The sequence below is a fragment of the Mixophyes fleayi genome, chromosome 1, assembly GCF_038048845.1.
Source record: "Mixophyes fleayi isolate aMixFle1 chromosome 1, aMixFle1.hap1, whole genome shotgun sequence".
NCBI lineage: Eukaryota > Metazoa > Chordata > Amphibia > Anura > Limnodynastidae > Mixophyes > Mixophyes fleayi.
Genome location: NC_134402.1, coordinates 41,822,198 through 41,840,580, shown reverse-complemented (window position 1 = coordinate 41,840,580; position 18,383 = coordinate 41,822,198). Strand labels below are relative to the sequence as shown.

Below are 18,383 nucleotides of genomic sequence, written 5' to 3'. Positions count from 1 at the left end.
ATACAGTATATACAGTGGTAGTAGTGGGGTGTATACGGTGGTATGTCATACCTCCACTTCTCCTACTGCCTTCATTGTAACACTATCACATTCCAGTCACTTACATTATATATACAGTATATACAGTGGTAGAAGTGGGGTGTATACGGTGGTATGTCATACCGTCACTTCTACTACTGCCTTCATTGTAACACTATCACATTCCAGTCACTTACATTATATATACAGTGGTAGAAGTGGGGGTGTATACGGTGGTATGTCATACCGCCACTTCTCCTACTGCCTTCATTGTAACACTATCACATTCCAGTCACTTACATTATATATACAGTATATACAGTGGTAGAAGTGGGGTGTATACAGTGGTATGTCATACCGTCACTTCTCCTACTGCCTTCATTGTAACACTATCACATTCCAGTCACTTACATTATATATACAGTATATACAGTGGTAGAAGTGGGGTGTATACAGTGGTATGTCATACCGCCACTTCTACTACTGCCTTCATTGTAACACTATCACATTCCAGTCACTTACATTATATATACAGTATATACAGTGGTAGAAGTGGGGGTGTATACGGTGGTATGTCATACTGTCACTTCTCCTACTGCCTTCATTGTAACACTATCACATTACAGTCACTTACATTATATATACAGTATATACAGTGGTAGAAGTGGGGTGTATACAGTGGTATGTCATACCGTCACTTCTCCTACTGCCTTCATTGTAACACTATCACATTCCAGTCACTTACATTATATATACAGTGGTAGAAGTGGGGGTGTATATAGTGGTATGTCATACCGTCACTTCTACTACTGCCTTCATTGTAACACTATCACATTCCAGTCACTTACATTATATATACAGTATATACAGTGGTAGAAGTGGGGTGTATACGGTGGTATGTCATACCGTCACTTCTCCTACTGCCTTCATTGTAACACTATCACATTCCAGTCACTTACATTATATATACAGTATATACAGTGGTGGAAGTGGGGTGTATACGGTGGTATGTCATACCGTCACTTCTCCTACTGCCTTCATTGTAACACTATCACATTCCAGTCACTTACATTATATATACAGTATATACAGTGGTAGAAGTGGGGTGTATATGGTGGTATGTCATACTGTCACTTCTCCTGCTGCCTTCATTGTAACACTATCACATTCCAGTCACTTACATTATATATACAGTATATACAGTGGTAGAAGGGAGGGTGTATACGGGGGTATGTCATACCGCCACTTCTCCTACTGCCTTCATTGTAACACTATCACATTCCAGTCACTTACATTATATATACAGTATATACAGTGGTAGAAGTGGGGGTGTATACGGTGGTATGTCATACCGCCACTTCTCCTACTACCTTCATTGTAACACTATCACATTCCAGTCACTTACATTATATATACACAGTATATACAGTGGTAGAAGTGGGGTGTATATGGTGGTATGTCATACCGTCACTTCTCCTACTGCCTTCATTGTAACACTATCACATTCCAGTCACTTACATTATATATACAGTATATACAGTGGTAGAAGTGGGGTGTATACGGTGGTATGTCATACCGTCACTTCTCCTACTGCCTTCATTGTAACACTATCACATTCCAGTCACTTACATTATATATACAGTATATACAGTGGTAGAAGTGGGGTGTATACGGTGGTATGTCATACCGCCACTTCTCCTACTGCCTTCATTGTAACACTATCACATTCCAGTCACTTACATTATATATACAGTATATACAGTGGTAGAAGTGGGGGTGTATACAGTGGTATGTCAGACCGCCACTTCTCCTACTGCCTTCATTGTAACACTATCACATTCCAGTCACTTACATTATATATACAGTATATACAGTGGTAGAAGTGGGGTGTATACAGTGGTATGTCATACCGCCACTTCTCCTACTGTGTTCATTGTAAAACTATCAAATTCTATGCACTTACAATTTACATACCCCCCCACTTCGACCACTGATTATAACCCAATATAGAAATGCACATTTTTGAGGGTAGTGCAATATCAGCAGTGTTGGGAATATATTTTTCATACATCTACTAAATAAAAAGTGATCAACAGACAATATCTACTAAGGTGCAAGATTGAAAGAGCAGACTCCTGTCTAAAATGAAGGTACCCCTGTAGCAGTTGAAGTAGTTTTAAAATGGAGGACAGACATCATTGCTCTTAATGACATCACACATCTCCGCCGCTTCACCCAATGATACCTAGAAGAAATGTAATTGTCTGGTATTTACTTTAGACCCCTGGACTTGCTCCCCGAGGACCCACCAACCATTAGCTGTAAAGTATTTAAATGACCATTAAACCTCAAAAGTAAAGTTTTCAGATATGAATCATTGAGGTGTGTTTTGGGCTGTGTGAGGAAACTGGAGCACCAGGAGGAGACTTGCGCAAGTATGGAGATCAAATTCAAACTCCACATAGTGCCCTGGTCAGAAAAGAACCCATGGCCCCAGCTCTATGTGACAGCATGCTAACTGCTGTGCCACCCTGCTGGCCTATCAAATTACTGATATTCTGTGCCATCACTGGCCCTGTATGAATCCACAAACCTATACAGTGAATTTATGCACTGCAAGTTAGCAGATGGGTCGCCGCCATAACTACCTGATCAGCAAGACCTTAGAAATTACAGTTGAATTCCACTTCTATGTTTTTCAAAGAACCAAGAGAAATTGGTATAGAATCTAGTAAAGCGCAAAATGAGCCAAAAGTAAAACGAAAAAAACCAAAAAACAATTCCTGTATTTGCAGCATTCTGTTGTTTTTGCATTACAAAAAATGTAGTTACAGTAGTAAACATTTGCAAAAAATAAAAATAAACTACTGTTATAGCACTATGCAGTACCAATGTTAATAGTTAGATGGGCAGCCCTGAAAAATGATTTCATGGAATTAGGATGCAAAAACTAAAACAAGGGCAATACAATAATTTCAGAAATGCTACCTGCATTACATGCTACACATGAAAGACAGCCGAGGGGTTAATATAGGGCTGAGAACAGTGCTGTATGAAGGGCAGGTTCTCTTTCAGCCACAGGCTCTCAAGGAGGGGCTGCACCTCAAAGGGGAATGTGCAGTTGGCTAAAATGCTTGAGATTTTATACTAGGCACTGGGGAAAAGTGAAGACAGAAGCAGTGTGCAGTATAGTGTAGACAGGGAACGGGGCTCAGTGAAGGTAAAAGGGGGAGGGACTAGAAGGGTTTAGACATGGCAATAAAGGGGTGCATAAAATAACGCAGTAAAACTATGAAATATATAGCAAGTCTCCAATACAAAATAGGTGAACTAGAGTTAATGATATTGGAAGAGAACTATGATGTAGTTGGCTTGACAGACTTAGCTGGATGAAAGTCATGATCGGCCAGGAAATTTGGGGGAAAGTCAAGGAAAGTAAATTTGTAAAAATGAAAAACATGTAAAAGGGAGACTATGTTGGCAAAGATTAAAGCTGAAAAATGGATTGCAAAAGAAAGCAAGTGATTTAATCTAATGATTAAATCTTTTTCAGATACATAAACAGCAACAAACATAAGGTCACTTAAAGTGTAAACGAAAATCCTACAAGATAAGAGAAAACTGATCTTAAAATGTTTTTCAGTCTGTATTCACGAAAGTTTAGCAATAACCAATAGACACTATTAAATGTTACTTGTCTAATACCCAAGGTGCAGATACAATGCAGCTGTCTAAACAAGATAAAGCAGCAGGACCAGACAGCACCCACATGACTAAAAGAACTAAGTTTCGTCATTTATGGACTGCTATTTCTTATAGCAGAACTTCCGAACTGGTTCAGTGGATCAGATGTGGTACCAATCTGAACCAGGAAATCATAGACCTGCGAGTCTAACCACTGCTGGGGATAAGTCATGTGAAGAGTGTCTACGGGATAGGATTCTGAAACATATTATAGAAAATGTGATAATACAGTGTTAACCAGCAAAAACATTGTTCTGCCTTTTATTCAATATTGCATCTTGTAAAATGTCAATGTTATGGGTCAAAAAAAGACCCTGTCACATGGTTACGCAAAAAAAAGTACATGGAAAAAAACTCCTATAACTGTACCAAAGTCCCGCCTTGTGGGAGTGGCTACTCTATTTTCAATAGGTGACGTTGCATACATATAAGCATATTATATCCAATTCAATTCATTATATGGGTGTTTAAAAATGAAAATATACATGTCTAAAAAATATATTAATAAAATTATTAGGTTACTAGTAATTTATTACAACTAGTATGCTGTAACAAAGGCTTTCAAATTAACATACAGGATGATTTTACAATCATGTGATCACAATGAACTGCATCTGGTTGCTGATGTAACTATGATAACCACCATACAATCACACAATTTGGCGAAACAATGAATGCTCATCCCATTTGCTTACCAAGAAATAGTGAACAAGTGTAAATAAACGGTAACTTTTGGTTAACAAAGGAACCAAAATGGCTGCTCTGCAATCAAATGACTAAACCAATCAAAGAAAGCACTTAACATCTAATTACTAGGAGACGGGAGGTAGATGACGTCCAAGAACCAATCAAAATTTACATATGATATAATGGGTGAATCACACTACGCACATAGTAAAACAACTTCCATTTTAATCCCAACAATCTATTCAAGTGACCTAACATATTACATTATATAACTGCATGATGTCAAATTGTCCAATGGTCAGTAGAAATAACTCCATGGGGTAAATGTATCAATCTCCGGTTTTGTCAACTCACGGGAGTTCGGCGAGATGACCGCTTAAATTTAAAGCTTTAAATTTAAGCGGTCATCTCGCCAAACTCCCGCGAGTTGACAAAACCGGAGATTGATACATTTACCCCCATGTGTTTATATACGACATAATCGTGCAGCCTAGTCAAACAGGAAGGCGATTTTTTTATGTGTGCATTATGTATTATAATGCACACATAATAAAATCGCCTTTCATTATAAGCCTAGCGATCTTATCAAACTGACAAAAGGTATTAGAATATATAACAGTATAGTATATGTTAACTACAAAATCTTTTTTATATTATAATGAATCGGTATATTTTCTTTGTATAATAATAGTATATAAATATATATGTACATCTGAAAAAGTATCCAAATGAAATATTATGTTTATAATAGAATATTTTATGAAGGGCAACAGGAGGTAATGGTAAGAAAAACCCAAGCAAATCCTAAAAACAAACACATACATCAAATAAATACACCTGCAGCTGAACCATAGGATTAATGATACTGGATATTACTTAAAATGGACCCTTAAGTTACATGGAAGAAAACCCCATACAAATAAAAGCTAAATAAAAGATTATAGCTTGTTGTGTTCATTCATACCATTAGAGGAAATCTAATTAAGAGCACAAACCCAATAGCATTCCCTACCCCTTTAGTGACAGCAAAGGGAATGTATTGTGATTTCTGTTTAAATGAGTCGTACCACTGTATTACATTTAAACAAATGGAGCTATTGTACCTATCCTTGTGGCATCATGTAGTTATACATCTTATGTGATCCGATTCCATCGTTCGGTTCATAATGAAATGTTTTACTGTGTACTGTATTATGGTTTCTGTTTAACTGGATTGTAACATTAACATACATGAACAAATGGAGCCATTTTCATTGTGCCTTAGACCTTATCTGTCTTCTCCACTATGAATTAGATGTTAGGTACACCCATTGGTAGGTTTAGTCATGTGACTGTACAGCAGCCATTTTGGTTACCTTGATAACCAAGTGTTACAGTTTATTTACTGTTGTGACTGCTATTTCCTGACCATAGTTGCTTGTTTTATTTTTGAGTTGCGTTATCTTTCAGCTTGCCGCGGGTTGCGTTTTTTTGGGTTTTACAAGCTCGGCACTTTTTTTTTTAAAAAAAAGCTTTATTGCCTTGTTGAGTGTATGAACACTTCAGTGCTGGACGCTGCCGGCCTCTTCTTAAGTGGACGTGACCTCAGCGGTTGGCAGGTGGGTGTTAGCGGGAGCTCTCAGCTGAAGGAAGCAGCAGAACTAGCAAGAGGTGAGAGCCGGGGATTTAAGAACATGTGACATTCAGATCTCCATGTGTGGTTTAGGGGGGACCTGTGCAGGAATGCATGGGGTGGGTATAGCTGAGGGCCCCAATAACCAGGGGGATTCAAAATGGAGAAAGGAGTCACTTGTGTCAGTACATCTGTCTGTAATATGTATCTTGTACTGAATATTCTCTATGTATACTGTATATTATATTACCACCCAGTAAACTATTCTAACATTTGTAATTATATTTTGATACTGGAATAGCGATACCTAGTGCAGTGGTACCCTCCTTGTTGTATATTATATGTGCTCTGTCTCTATGTAGAATATTAGTATCACTGACCCTGGCACAGTCGGGACCATTCCAGAATTTAAGATGTGACCTTGTTTAAGGGTTAACATATTAACACATTAATTGCCTAAGGTTAAACTGCATGTCCTCTGACTGCATGGAAACAGAGTATTATTCTAATTACATTCACTTGTAATCTTGTATTTGTCCCTGACTGGTCACCATTCATAGTAGATGAATAAAGTATTGGAATTATTAACTCTCATTCAATGCATTTTAATAGCAGTGAGAACACAATTGGTCAATGTTTTACTGTACCAGATGCTGTATGAAACATGGTATAGTATCTTATTGGTATTTTATCCAATGTTCTATTGAGGAAACATTGAAGACAGATTGCAAAAATCTTTATATGTATTTAATAATAAATACACGTTGTGGTTTTCATTACAGTAACACCCCTGTCCTCTGTAAGTTGGGCTTTTTTTTGGGGCTTTTTAGGATTGGTTTGGGCTTGTTTTTCATTTCAGAGTTGGCAACCCTGCCAGAAACCATTCAATGTATGGTTTCTTGAGATCACGATGGTTAATCCTCCCATATGTCAATTTGGTCACCTTAGTTGCAGCATGTGACTCTACTAGTTTACTTGAATACTAGTATTGTGATCATTAGATTCATTTTTTTTTATTATTTTATTTTTTTTAACTATACACATTTTTTTTTTAGTGTTAATACACCGGTATAATGAATTTAATAAAATGTAATCTGCTTATAGATGTATACAGTGGCAATTTTGAAAATTGAGCAGTCACGCCCACAAGTCAGGCCTATTGGTTTAAATAGGGGGCTTTTCTATGTAATGTTTGAAAAATGGTCCCTCTCTGAACTGAAACATTGGTGTCTTAAAAGATGCACTCCTGAATAAAAGCCAAGACATTAAAGTATAAGCTGCTGTGTTATTACTCTGTGCTGCCTATCTCTTCTGTCATTGCTGTATATTGTTATAGGTGAGGCCATACCTGCATAGGCTCTAGCATGCTACGGTGTAGCTTTAAGTTTATGGTGTTTCAAACTGGATCTTGGTAATGCAACGGATGTGATATATTTGGATTTTGCAAAGGCATTCAGTACTGTTCCACTTAACAGTCTGGTACATAAGAGGAGAGCACTAGGGGAAGAAGTATGTACATATCTGGGGAAGAAGTATGTATATAGGGAGAGCACTGGTTAAAGGATAGAAAACAAAGAATAGTTAAAAATGGAATATATGCAGAATTGGCTAAAATTATTAGTGGTGGAATCATTATTGGACCATGTCCTTTTTAAGATTTTTATTAATGACCTTGTATATGGGCTAGAAACTGCGTATCCATATTGTCTGATGACGCTAAGCTATGTAAGGTAACACAAAAGAGGACAGTTACAAAAGAAAGATTTAGATGAGGTGGCAAACTGACCCGTGAAAAGGCAGACAACACTGAATGCAGATACAAACAGGTTTATGCAGCTAGGTTATGTAGATTACTATGCTGCATTCACATGAAATGGAATACAATTCTGGAAACTTGAGGTGGAAAAGAGGAGAAGCCGCACACACAGGTAGTGGCTGCAAAGGCAACTAAAATCCTGTGATGCATAAAAATGGGAATAAATGCATACAATGTAATCACCACGGTACCACAGTCATTAGTTAGAACACATGTAAACCTGGGGTACAGTTATGGGAACCACACTGCAACAAGGCCTTAGGAGAACGAGAAAGGATTCAGAAGTGGGAAACCTCATTAATAAAGGGAATTTAAGGGTTAAATTATGAGGTAAGGCAAGAAAAACTAGGTTTGTTTACTTTGGGGAAAAACGTTCCTTACAGGAGACCCAATTAACATATGTAAATATATTTGAAGTGAATACAAAGATTTGAAATTTGAACTTTTCTACCTAGACCCGTACTGAGGACAAGAGGTTTTCTGAAAAGTCTGAGACCACAAGGTATAATTTGTGCTGGTACTGCCTGACAAACTACAGATAATTGATGTTGGAATGTAACCAGCCGAAATAGCAACAACTTAGGTGAGAGAAGCCTCAGCAGCGAAGGGGTTAATGGCCTATTTTCATATACAGCAAGTACAAATCCTGGAATGCTGTTGTTTTGGTTCTTAAATGACTCGTTATAGGGAGGGTGGGCTGTGTGACTGGCAGGTGAAGAGTCCCTTAATGACCTATCTTTAATCAGCTTCTATTAAATGGGCATCTGAGGTTTCTGTCTCAATGTGAATCTGGGTGTGTGTTTGCAGCTGACACACTGGAGAGCAAAAGAAAATATTGCTGCATTATAGGAGGTGCTTTGGTATTGCTGTTTTTTTAACCCTGTAGTTGACAAGGTTTAGATAGGATTCCTCTGCATTTAATTTAGACTTCAAAAGGAAGGTATGTATTTTATTTTGCCTAACAGACTACCCCAAAGGGAACTAAACTTGTAAACAGCCAGTGATTTAATGCCTTTTCTGGATATCATACCATGCCTTGATTTCACATAAAATAATTGCATTTAAATTTAATTTTATTTATGTGGTGTACATCTCTCTACATCTAAAAGGGAACACCAATAATTTTGTATTCACATTTTCCAGTTCTGCCAGTCACTGTAAGCAATGGTTTATTTGCCTTCTTATGAAAATATAACACAAGGGCTGTCACCCAAGAGTTTGAAAACGTGCGTCAGGAAACTTATCTAAAATACAAAAATGTATTACATTACACTTTTAATATCTTCTAGTTCTGCACTGAACAACTGAAAGTGGCAGTAGTTTCCAGAATGCACACTTGGTGGCCGATAAAATAGGAGCAGAGTTTCCTTATATTGTAGGAATCGTGGCACCATACATCGACATGCACCAGCATGTAGTGTGGAGAACGTGCCTACTGTTCCTGTAGAAAGCACTGAGATAGGAGTTACAGAATGTCTCCACGTCATTGAGGCCTTATGTACTAATAGTTAAACATTCTTTGGATAGATGCCAGGAATGTCTAACTAGCAACCTCAACACATTTGACTTTGCTAAATGTTAGGATATATCAGCATCAGAAATTGGTGGTCAGGAAAGTAAATAAAAATACCTTTATTTAAGCAAGTGTCCAAAAAAATTTTATATGGTGGACAATCTCTTTAACCCCTTCAGTGATAAGGAAAATTGGGACTTGTCCTCCACATATCCCCTAAAGAGCCAAGAACAAGCCCCCCCCCATCGTCCTTGGCACTGAAGGAGTTAAAAAATGTAGAAATAATACATAACCATCCAACACTGGTATTTCCTGTCAGAAGAGTTGCATACGGATAACTTCACTGTGCCAGAAAAACCTGAAGAGCCAGGGTATGGTGAGTTTTCCCCCCCCATCCTGACTTTAATAAACTCAGGGGTACCATCAAATGAAAGAGGGAAGCCCCCATTTCAAGCTATTTGGCTACTTTGTAGTTATTATTTGATCACCAGACAATAACACCTACACTACAGAAAACATTAAGCAGTCAAGGGATGGGGTAGGGGTGTTTTACTGCCCAGATTTGGGGGGAGAGATCTTTCGGGGAAGCGGGGGATAGTTATTATGCCCAGATCTCACCATTCTGACTCAGAAGTAACCTCATGTGATGTGGTAGATTGTCTAGTTTTCCAAATAGTATGCCTTGTTTTATCTTCCTACATTTGCATTTCATTCAAGACAGTGCAGACTAGCAAAAAAAATATGTGGTATCCTGCTTTTTGCTGGTTTCAAAACGTGTAATTTATGTCAACGCAAACCAAGAACCGCAAATTATTTCTTGACATACAAAATTGCTTTTGGTTCACTTTCTTGCAAAAATTTCAATAAAAACCAAGAACACTTTTTTTGGTCATTTTCAGTCGATTTTCTTTTCCATTTCAAGGGGTATAAACAAATGAATGTTATATTCTGAAAATGCAAGGACTGCTGATAAAAACTGAGATTAATTTGTGTGGGTACTGCATAATCAAATTACGGATATTGATGTTGAAATGTGACCAGCCCAAAAAGTGTCAAAATAGACAACACAGGGGATGAGAAGAGCATCAGCAGCAATGGGGTTAACTTGTGAGGTTGACCTGCCCACCCACTGTCTACTTGTTCACAAAACAGTATGTAGGTACAAGCCCTAACCCTCTCCCAAGCACCACTTTCTCTCATCTGCACAGGAGCACCTGGCCAGAACAATCAGAAGCAGTTCTCATCCATTAGATGTCAAACACACTGTATTCTGAATAGAATCTACTATATAAATGCCTAGTGGCGTGTGTGGAAAAAAAAAAAAAAAAAACAAGCTGCAGCGCCACCTGCTGGGCAGAGTTATACACTGACCTATATATTTCTTGAAGGAGAAGTGACAGTTGGGAGTGGTTGGTGGTTGCCAGGGGTGACAGTGGGGAGTTTTTTAACACTTTAAGTAGCTTGATGAAGGATGTGGCGATGAAGATGAAGGATGAGGTGATGGAGAAAAATGATGAGGTTTTCAGATTCTAGCTGTTATTTTGTAGAATGCACTAAATAAATGATAGGTAGAATCTGATTGGTTGCTATAGGTAACATCTCCAATTTTTCAAACCCGCAGTTTAGTAAATCTACCCCCAAATGTAATACTGATCAGGATTCCTACCTCGATTAAAATTATAGTTCTTCCTGTCTTTTCCTGACTGCGAAGAGTGAACCTGGGTGTCTAGAAATGTCCAGTATGAGTGTACATTCCCTGTGTAAAAAACATCAAATGATCAAAAATATGCCCAAAAGATTTTTACCCATTATTAACAAAACATATCTTTTTTAAAATTACCCTCCAAAACAATTGTTTTGTTGTGTAAATGTTCCTATGTATATAAAATTATTGGGGGGGGGGGGGTGAAACACATTGGTAAAAGATTTTTTATTTGAATAGAAATGGTCATAACAATAATATAATTTTACAGAATCTCTACATCAATATGCGATAACAAAGAAGAATGTTTGACTGGTAGACGAGCACAAGGTAAAGGAAAATGTATGGCCAGAGAAAGTCATTAGCAGGTGGAATAATGGTGTTGGATTTCTAACACATCCACATTTAATCCCAATGTATAATACTGAAAAGCAGGTCCCCATGCTGTAGAATATAGGAAAGTCACCAAGGATCTCTGTGACCATATAAAGACACAAAGCAGTAAGAGCTCCGAATGGACCACTTTTATATTTTCACTTTACAATAAGATGTATGCCGGATACAACACAAATTGAAACAAAACGATTTGCATTTGGGGTGATCTAAGTTGATTTTACCTTCACTGATAGTTATGCATTCCATCACAGAACATTATTCAGGTCACTAATTATATTACATAAGTGTAAAACATGGCATAAAATGTTACACATAGGTTTATAGAAGATTCTTACAAATATAATAATGACAGAGGTAAGGAGATCCTGAACAAGCACAAAATCAGCATAGGATCCACTTGTCTTATGTGCTCCAGTAAAGATAAAAACCTAAACACCATCACTTGGTTGTAAGTGGCATACCATGCCAACGTAAGCAAAAATGATTACGTAAGATGGTACTATTTATACATAATATAAAGACACCCTTATAAATCAGTCCTAATCTTGTTAATTATCCATTCCCACCACCAAATAGGGCCAGAAAAGGGGGCTGGAATGAGCCACAGCACTCTTGTGCCTCTTTGGGGAATGGAGTCACAAGCCCTGAGCCGAACAGCCTGGGAAAATATAAATATATATATATATATATATATATATATATATATATATATATATATATACACATATACACACACACACACACACAGGTAGTGGTAGGAAACAACTGTGTAAATAAGGGGCACCAAGCATGTATTTAAAGGAAAGGGTTCCACACAGGTATGGCTCATGCATTAATCATTGCAATGCAGCTTTGCGAGTTCCATGATGAAAAAGCACAGGCAATAAACTACAGAGTAGTGGAGGAACTTAATATGGTCAGAAGCATCATCCTTCATGGTGTTCTAGTCTAATAGAAGTGTATACAGGTCATCATCATACAGAACACTTAATCCTGGTTTCCAATAGCAAAGGGTTCCAGGTGTTCCTTAATGTTGTGGGGCGTGGATTGGGGGCAGCCATTTTTTCAGAAAGCAAAGTCAATGGTAATCGCTACTTAATTGTACAGAGTAATCTACTTCACCTCTTGTTGCAGCATTTGATTCTTGACAGGAGGGTTTTGTCCAAGATGCAATGATCCCATCCATATAGCATATGTATATAGCACCCATGAGCACAAGACCAATGTTATCCACGTGTCATGTCGTTTTCCGCCACCAGATTTTAACCCAATCAAGCATTCATGGGATATTCTGGAATAATGCCTGTGACTGCCTTTACCACTACTATCAACCAGACATCAGTTGAATGACTTTCATGGTCCAATGCTCTATTAAGAGACTTATTAAAAATGTAGTTAACAATTCACAATGTCCATTTAAATTTTGTTGTTACATACTAATATAATATATATATATATAATCAGGGCTTTATAGTAACTTTTGCATGGCTTTACCATACATATAATGCCCTAAACAGATAGGTACAGACATTTTAACGATTAATGTTTTATATTCACATACTAACACTATATTTTTTATCATTATATACTGTGTTCTTTTCTCCGGTAATATTGTTAGCATTGGAAGGTCCAAGAGAAATGCTTATGAAAACATGTAGGACATCGCATTGTAATAGATAAAATATGATTACGCCTAATATTGGAGAGAAAAATATTCTAAGAGGCCTGTGCCCTTGAAGGAAACAAACATTAGAAAAGCCATCCACCGATGTATGTATGATCACATATTGTACTCTTATGTAGAACAGTTTTATGTGGAGCTGACTGGGGTATAAAATTGCTCTAAACGGGAGTACTTTAAAATCTCTCCAGTGGACTGCTCATCTCTCCCACTCGCCGCTTTAAAAGGTCTTGACACGTTCATTTGCCTACGATTTTCTGTACTGTTTCTTGACTACTTGGTAGGTTTGACAACCTACCTTATTTTTTTAATGAAGGTATCATTAAGATGGCCTGAAATTATAGTCAATACATTGTCAATGTCATGTTCTATTCATAAGTCTTTACATTCAAAGAATCCTTCATTTGCAACAATTACAGCTTGGCAGACGTTTGGCAATCTATGTGTCAGTTCTGCAGATATTTAGGGGGAAATTTGTACCCACAACCTCAGTAGCTCTTCCCAGAGGTGTAACTGGCTCGTAGGGCATTTTTCCAAGACCTTATGGTCAAACTCACCTCACAAGAGCTCAGATCTAGAGATTGTGCCGGCCAGTTCGAAGACAGTACTCCGGCTGTGTCTCTTTACCGAATAGTTTTGGCATAGCTTAGACGTATGCTTAGGATTGCTGTCCTACTGTATGCTGAAATTCAAACCAATCAAGCGCTGACTACAGTCATGACATTGTAGAATAGAGTGGTGACCTTCATTATTCTGTGTGTGTAAATCTCCCACATTACTAGCATGAGAACCGCCCGATACCATTACATTACCTCTATCTGCCCTAACAGAAGACATCAAGCACTCCTTCAGCATCCTTTCATTTGCTCTATGACTCACATATGTTCTACACTTGGAGCCAAACACGTCTATAATACTAATTTTCAGTCATCTACTATTCAATGTCTGTGTTCTTTTGCCCAATTTAACCTTTGTTTCCTATTTGCCAGTTTGAAATACATCTTTATCTTTGCAACTCTACCTATAAAGCCAACATCTGGGATCCATCTTTTTATTGTTTCAAATGACACTGGTAGTTGGCGTGTACTGTTTACAGAAGCCGCTAACTCAGGACCTATAAGGCATCTTTCTCAAGCTGCAGACTCTGATGTATTTATCCTCTTGTGCATCAAGGCCTTCTGCTTCTTTTTCAGTTCTGGTGAGATCCAGTTTCCCTTTTCTCTCTCAAGACAGTAGTAGACACCTTTGAATGAAATTGTTTCTTGCCAATCTGATACATGGAATCGCCTTCATTTCTCAAAACAACAATAAACTGATGGGTTTCTTGTGAAAGCCATTTTGTTTTGACCATTTTTGAACCCAGAATTAGGACACTGGAGTAACGGCTGCTGAATATGGGGCTTTACAGTCATATGTTAATAATACATTATAAGTTAGTAATGTCAAAACATAAGTCATTTGCACTATTAGTAATGTCTTAACAATATTTTTAAATTAAGTTAATTGTATCTTGATTAAAAAAAAGGTATCAATTCTTTCAAAAAAACAAGCTATTTTATAATGATTCCAAACAATTGCATGCTAGTGTATAAAGTCAAGTAAAAATTCTAACTAATAACCATTATACTTCCATGGTTGTAATTATTCCTTCTCAGTCTCAATATTTCGTGACTGTATAACGCAACCTCAGAATGCGTGAAACTGAAACATTTACTTTTCACAACTTCATATTAGTTTTTCTATTTCTTCGTCTACCACTTGTATGTCGGTGTGTAAAATATATACACACAAATATGGGGTGCAGACAGCTACATTTGTGTAAAACTGTGGGGAAAAAAATGACATGCCAAATATGAGTAGAGGTTTTAGCCCATTTAGCCATTCAAATGTTTAATTAAATCTGCCATCATTGTTTTAAATTTATAGTGTTGTTATTGGAAAATTAAAACTGTTGCTAATAGTTATATTTGAGTGAAATTATTATCGCTGTTAAAAGTAAATACATATGTTAAAATCTAAACTTGGGGCCCAAGACCAACTTTAAGATTTAATGCAAGAGGCAGATTTGTCTATAAAGTTCTAATATAAATATTACAGATGAATGGAATGGTCTTAAAACCTATAAAAGGCACTTGTAGAGTTTAGCCTCAGTCCAAGCACATTGTAATTGTTACAGTACCTGGATAAGAGTAATATCAATTAGCACAAGAACAGCATTTCTCATGGTTCCCCAAAACTATCAATTGTATCACTAGTCTAATGCTCCTTCCAGCCTCATTACTAGAACTGGTCACATTTTTAAATACAAGTTTTCAGTTGCATTTTGCCTGGCATAAAAAAATGTGGGTAAAAATCCCATATTTACAACATACTTTTATAAATACCATGTATGTTAAAAAAACAAACTGCAGCTGGGACGGGTACCTGATCTTCCCAATTGTTCCACTTTTAAAGCACCTATAAAGGTTAAATAGGATTTAAAACTATTATTTTTACTTAAGTAAAACGTGATTGACACATCAGTGCTTTTTAAACTTAGATCTGGCTGTTATGAATGATCCCCTCAGTCTAAGTTGGAATAAAGGATGCATGGAAACTTTATACATGTTACTTAGATGCAAGTTGTATTCTATTCCTAGGATTGTTTCAGTGTTACATAAAATCGTATATAAACTGCACTGGTACAGCCAAAGGATCTATAAAAAGCTCTATCTAGAAGACATATCTAATATAGAAGCTACAAAGTTGCTTTGTTTCCAGCAATAGTTTCAAAAGAGATTAAATTGTTCCTTAAGTAATTGTTTATGTGAAACAGTTGCAGCAATGATCACCTGCACAGATCACCGCTGGGATCACCATTGAGTTGAATAGAATTTGTGCTGGATACAAAAAGCGTTGGGAAACATTAGGTGCTGGGCTCAGCCAGATCCCTTCTCTGTCCACATAGATCTACAGCCTGTACCCCGCCCCCAGCCTCCTGCACACGGCTGCTATTAACCCAGCACATGCCACCTCGCCTCTTCCTTCCTGCTCTGCAACATGCGGGCTCAGTGCTAGCAATCTCCCCGCACCGCAGCCAGTTACCCCCACTCACCTCCGTGCACACCGCCGCTCCTTCCTCCTATTGTCCTGATTGTAGATCCAAACGATCCCCAAAAAACCATTTAATTCCGCTGTGTACCGACCACCGCCAGCACAGCCCCCCGTGGACTCAAGACAAGCGGCTCGTGGCCCTGTCCGATCTGACGTCAGAGACCCAGAACTCGGCTCGCCGATTGGCCGGCCGGCCCAATGTCTCCAGTAGAACTCTACAGGAGGCGTGGCTGATAGTTTAGCTTGAGAGATAGGGATAGGTTGGGAGATGGATGTCACAGTGCCACCTGGTGGTCAACTAGACAAAGAACGTCAGCAAGGAGCTCAGACAATAAAACGTTATGGTGGAATAGTGTCAACTGTCTGGGTGAAAGTGTTGCCCTGTAAGAGTGTTGAAAGAAATGACCTAGTGTTTAAAATGTGTATCGTTTCCATATAGCAAGGCTAACATACCTTGTGGATGTGGTTTATTAAAATAACTCTTCATGTCCCACTTTGTAGATAGAAAAGATATACAAAACATTTGCAAATATAGAAACCTAAGGTTTAGAGTTGACACTTAGCCAATATTATTAATATTAATTATATTAATATTATTTAGATTGGCAAAGATTAGGTAAATGGTTGCCATTGCAATATCTACTTAAAATTTAAATAAATTACTCAAAGTACCATAGAAAGCACTGTGTGGTAGTCTTGCTGGCTCTGCTGCCTTGGGATCATCAATGCACTGTATAATGTATAATGTAAGGTGAAGTTGTCAAGGACCATTGTAGCATAATGGACTTGTTTGCCAGTTGCTACAAGACATGTGCCTTGTATTTTTTTGTTGCAATTCATTTTTTATATTCTGATTTATTAACATTAACATGCCTGGCTTGCATTTCAGATGTGCCTTGTTGCTAGTGTTGAATGTATTTAATTTATGTTTGCATAAATATTAGCGCGCCAAGGAAATTAATAAAGTTTAGGTCCAGGTATTACTTATTAATTTTATCTTTAAGGTATTTGTTTCCATAATATATAGCTTACAGTATATAGCAAACCAGGCTCATCTGTAGTAATTAATGGTCAACAATATCAGTGTATGCAGGGTTTTTGGAGTATAATGTGGAATGTGAGTATATCACCAAAACATAATTGCCCCTGCTGCTTTCATCTGTCTAAAGCCTGATCCATTCTCAGTGTAAGGTGGGAGCTTCCATAATGTGTATATGCAGATACAGAAAGAGCTGATATAAGAAATAAAAAAAGAAACATGTACAAGATAAAAATATATTAAATGTTTATCTGGGAGTCCTGTGAACTGCTCCTATGGGAGCATGTCCTTTGGTTTATGGATATTTAGTCCCTTTTGCTTTTAGAGCACTTGGTCCAAAATTCAAGGAGGCAGTTAGGCACCTCACAGCTGCCATTCCAGCTGCCATTCTGCCTAAGACAATGTCATAGCTGGACAAAACAAATATGGGAAGGGGTGGTTGGATGTTTTGGGACATACAGTATGAGTTCCTTTTACATATCTAAAACATTGGGCAGCACGGTGGCTCAGTGGTTAGCACTTCTGCCTTAGAGCACTGGGGTCATAAGTTCAGTTCCCAACCATGGCCTTATCTGTGAGGAGTTTGTATGTTCTCCCCGTGTTTGCGTGGGTTTCCTCCGGGTGCTCCGGTTTCCTCCCACACTCCAAAAACATACTGGTAGGTTAATTGGCTGCTATCAAATTGACCCTAGTGTGTGTGTTAGGGAATTTAGACTGTAAGCTCCAATGAGGCAGGGACTGATGTGAGTGAGTTCTCTGTACAGCGTTGCAGAATTAGTGGCGCCATATAAATAAATGATGATGATTGGAAGATATAAGGCAAATATCTGGTCATTTTTTTTCCACATATGTGATCCCTAAATATTTTGTATGGATGGAAGTGATGCAGTCAAAAGTGAAAGGAGTCGTCTGTCCAATTTGGCCACTAATCCATGTGGCCAAACTAAAAACAGAATTGGAAAAATGAGCCTGTATGTGGCCAACATAAGAAAACATTGCCTCCCGAAAAGCATTTCCAATTCTGAATATCTGACCTTGAATAGAAAAAAATAAAATATTTTAAAATGTCATATTTATGTGAG

The 18,383-nt window shown here is 37.7% G+C and overlaps 1 protein-coding gene across 2 annotated transcripts in view; it reads right to left on the bottom strand.

Annotated features, from left to right (window-relative positions):
• ZNF518B (zinc finger protein 518B) overlaps positions 1–16,457 on the bottom strand; it is a 30,277-nt gene extending 13,820 nt beyond the window's left edge. Inside the window, exons 1-2 of one of the 2 annotated variants that reach the window (XM_075194667.1) lie at positions 16,264–16,457; positions 11,057–11,146 (exon numbers count right to left, since the gene is read on the bottom strand). The gene's annotated coding sequence lies outside the window, so the exon portion shown is untranslated. The remainder of the gene's footprint in view (positions 1–11,056; positions 11,147–16,263) is intronic. The other variant, XM_075194666.1, reaches the window with a different exon arrangement.
• Positions 16,458–18,383: the final 1,926 nt, after the last annotated feature.